Raw genomic sequence first — 4,680 nt, 5'->3', positions numbered from 1 at the left:
CTGGCATGAATAATTTTATTTATTGCTTTTCCCCCCTGCCCCCTTCCAAGGCAAGTAAAACTTCAGATATTTTAAAATACGCACTTTTAGGTGGGGTTTTTAATTGTAGGTATAGTTACTCTGAAACATAAGCCTGGAAAGGAACTTCAGAGTAGATTTCATCCCTCTTTATTTTAGGTAGAACCGAAAAATTCCTGAAATTGATTAATCTTTGTCTTTTAAAGTTCAAACAAGCAGGTTGACAGCACTCAAAGTATGTTGATAAAATGCTCGGGGGTTTTATTTTTAATGTGTTACTTTGCATCTTTTTCAATTTCGATGAAGCTGACTCAGGATAATCTGCACCGCTTGACCTTGCAAACCAACTGATTGCTGTCCTTGTAATTTTACCTGAGATTGATGTGATTTCTCCAGTGTCATCTCAGGTGGAGAGCCAAAGTCTGGCATGGGCTCTATCTGCATTAATGGCATGTATTAAGTTCATATAATTGGAGGCATAATTAGCTTATGTTTGCTCATAATATATGCTGTTCATATGTTATAATGCATGCCTATCTTCATATATTAATGCGTTCTGGGCCAGGCCAGATGTTCCAGTTACTTCTTTGTGTATATAAAAACCCCAGTATATATGTGCACAAGCATGTGAAGTTAAAAGGAGTACTGGTGGATAAACCTCTAGGAGTTTTTTTATTTCAGATTAAGAGTTATGCTTAAATACCAAAAGAAACCTAATAAAAATGGAAGTTTGGATTTTTCTCTATTTATAGAGTTGTAAGAAACCTTTCTTACACTCTTTTTAACATTCATGTCAAGACTTGGGAGAGGATGGAAGTGTTGAACTTCGGGTGGCAGTTTTGTCACAGATGGCTCTTGCATGCCTCAGCTGCTCCTCAGGTCTTTTATTTGGAGAATAGGTGACCATGAACCAGAAGCTGAGTACACCTCCAGCTTGTCTGTGGAATTCCAGCAAAACAACTAGAACTTTCCTGAGTGTCCTGACAGAAAAGAGGGCACCTGGGAGCTCTACAGAACCTCTGTGGTCCTTTATATGTGTATTAGACAAAGCTGTGGATAAAGTGTCATAAAAAGTCTGCCTGTTTGCTTCTCTGAACATCTTGTCTGTGTCTTTTGAGCTTACTGTCTCTAATTTGTTTCCCTGATGTTGAGTTGTTTCAAAGCTCTATAATACTGATAGGCAATTAATTGCTAGGCTCTTTTAAAAAGCAGATAATGACAGCAACCTAGCCTTGTTTCCCATCTGTAAAATTCATAAAACTGAATAGTTTGTAAAGAAAATAGCTAATTAAGTAGCAGAAATAAGAATAGGATGAAACAAAGCTATGAATGTTGCCTACCCTTCCAAATGTAAGCTTATTCTAAAACTACTTTTAGCTTGTGTATGACCGTAGGTGATTTCTCAAACCATGAAGACTTGCATCTTAATATAAAAATAATGTGTGTACTTGAGTTACAATGATTCTGTTGCTCTTCTTAATTTGCTTTAGGCTTTTTATGGAATGGTGCAGGCACAGCTACCAGGAGAAGAGTATGAACCTTTAATTTTATAAAATAACTACTCTGGCAGAAAACTGGCCTAGAGGATTGTGTTGTCCCTGCTTCTGACTTCCATTCAAAGTCAAGTTTCTGGAAATAGGGAGCCTTTAAGTATCTTTTGATTTTTATATCATTGGAAATCAAAGTCAGTGTCACCCTCATGAGTTGGTATTTTGAAGACTTGAGCTTTCAGCTGTCGAAGCACTGGTCAGGTTGCTTTGGATATGCAGGATCAGTAGTATTTAGTGGCAGCAGCTGCTATTTGCATCCTCATTTTTAGTAAAGTCTCTTTTGGTCAACAGAGACCTAGAGAAACAGATGAAGGACAATTGTACCATATTATCTGGGAAACAAAGCAGTGCAATTCATACAGGAGCTCTGCATGATTCCAGGGTTGATGGATGGATAGAGGAGGGAGGGAGGGGAGCAGCTTTGTAAGGAAGTTGAGCTTGTTGATTACACAACTTGATTATGTAACAGTTTTAAAAAGTGGCAATATTAGAAGAGACATTACCAAAGATAAAATGATGTGCTTTCAGATGTTAATCTAATTTTTTCCTAGGGGAAAAACCTCTGGAGGCAGTGTGTCCGCTGGGAAGCGCAGGGAGCTGCATGATGCCTTGACAGTTGTCCCACTTCCAGAGCTGGATGCTGTGGCTCTGGGGAGCTGCAGGCAGGGCAGAAGCCAAGTGGGTACAATACCTGAAGGGTATTGTACTCTGCTTCCCACAGAATTTTTCCTAATTACAAACTGGGGAGAGGAAAGCAGTGAGTCTGATCAGTTTCTGTGGAATGGGAATTGTAGAAGCATGCATGAGCTTTCCAACTTCTTGAAGCCTTTCCCTACTCTGTTTTGTAGCAATGTCTGTCTTAGGGGTCTTTAGACAAAGCATTTTTACATTCAGAGTTGCCAGTTATGTAGCCAGCATACATTCACTGCCAAAATAGCAGAGACCTGTACTCTGCCTATCATCCATAATCTCTGCAGGTGATGACTCTGGTTATATTATTACTAGCAGTACTCTATAAGGAAGCAGAAGAAAGTAGATTCTCCTGAACACTCCAAACAGGGCAAATGGTGCCAGCTCAGCTTTCTGGTGCTCTGGGCACAAATATCTCCAAGGTTGCAGTGGTCACTTGGGTTAGAATTTGCTATGAAGGAGTACTGAATCAGATGGTAAAGAGCTATAAAAGTTATTTAGTGCCATTAGTAAATAGTTTCCAATTATGTTCTGTGTGAGTAGGAAAGCAACTTGAGCTTTTGTTTCTTGTGGCCAGTCATTGCTGTCCAAGTGAAACAATGCCTCTCTACAACTTGTGACTTGTCCTGGTCAGTGATTTGTAATTGAAACTATTATCCCATCAAGGGATCTGAATCTCCCTATTTTGTGTCACTTGGTAATATTTTACCTGCGAAACTAATTTGGATTAGTCAGATTTCGAGGAAGTTAAATTGTGCAGCACAGCATTTGTTCCTGATGTTTAAGGGCTCTGATTGCAGTCCCAGCCACTCACAGATGACTCCTCAGGCAGCTGAGTGGGTGTTGTTTCAAAGAAACTATTTGCTGAAGTCAAAACACTTATGCTATGCCTTACTTAGCTGTAGGAGATTAAGATAAAATTAATTTAGGATTTCTGTTTCCCGGTATAATAGCTCAGGTGGGAGGGAAGCCGATACCTTAGACTAGGAATAAAGGCAACTGGTGGGAATGCATAAAATGACTGAATTGTTTTGCCTGCTAAAGAAGATGCCAATTCTGGGGCACAGCTGGTGGTTTGTGAAACATGTCAAAAAGCTTATGTTGTGGCTGCTAGCACTGCACATCTTCTCCAGATAAATAAAATGCCCTTCCACGTCACTTCCAATCCTATAACTGTCAAGACCAGAAACTGTTCATCTAATCTGTAAAATACAAAATAAAGCTTACAATTAGTTTATTTTTACATATTCTTTCCTCTTGCTTGTTGGTACATGAGAAAAATTCAGACTTAGTAAAAGGACACAACTTGAAATGAGCTGTTTGGTCTTGCCCTGGTTTCATCCTTGCACTCTGTAATTCAAAATGAAGTTGCTTAGGCATTGCAATATTCTTTTGCTTCAAACCTGAGTTGCGGTGACCTCTTTAAGTAACCTATTTAAATTTAATGATCTTGTATTCCTGTTTAAGATGAGAAAACTCACTGTATTTGAAACACAGAACTTAAAAAAACAAAAAATGCTGTGGATTACCATACTGTCTTCAGCCCATTTGGAAAAAAAAAATATGGCTAAATATAAGTGCTTTGTATGGAAACAGAGTAATAAATGTTTGTTGTCTTTGGGAGTTCTGAGTGTCCCCCATGGCTGATGCTTTGGCAGCCTCTGTCCCCATCTCTCTGTGACTAAATGTGACCAACTGGTGCTCTGCAGTGACTTTCTAAGAGTGTTTTGCAACAGAAAGCTGAGGAATCTTCTAAGGTGCCAGATGGTTATTTTCTTATTCTTTACTCAGGAAAGTAATTGAGGTGAGAAATCTGCATCAGTTAAACCTTTTTTTTTTTTAATAAGTTCTAACAAAAAGCTCTAGAAATGTACAGTTGAGTTATGAATGTAGTTTTTGATAGGTTTTAACAGTTGCGATGAGAAACACTATATTTATATCATCTGTATACACACTGTTGCTAGGATTGAAGTACATAGTTCTACATCCCTTGTACTTACCAAAAAAATAGGTGCAGCTATTGTCCAGTTGCCTAGTATGAAACAAACCTTAGAGCTACTCATTAAAATGTCAGTATTTTTCAGACTGAAGTTAAAGTCATCAATGATGGTTCTTCATTTGCAGCTCATTTAGGGGAAAAAAAGATCTTCAGTTCAATCATCAATGTGTATGTTGGTTTTCATTTAGCAGCAAGACAATGAAAATTGCAGATAACCTACAGCTGTGTTCTTACTAGATCTGCATACTTGAAAGGCATCAAAGTTCTAGACAGCAATTTTATATTTTTAAAATCAAGGTTATGCTGTTACTTGAAGTATTTTATGTGTATTAAGTATGATCTTTGCACATCTGAACTGTGTGGGCAGGTAGGAATCTCAACCAACCTACTAAAATCCTTTATTCTTCGATGAAAGGGCTGGAA

This window comes from Lonchura striata, chromosome 2, assembly GCF_046129695.1.
Source record: "Lonchura striata isolate bLonStr1 chromosome 2, bLonStr1.mat, whole genome shotgun sequence".
Classification (NCBI taxonomy): domain Eukaryota; kingdom Metazoa; phylum Chordata; class Aves; order Passeriformes; family Estrildidae; genus Lonchura; species Lonchura striata.
This window is presented reverse-complemented; position numbering follows the sequence as displayed.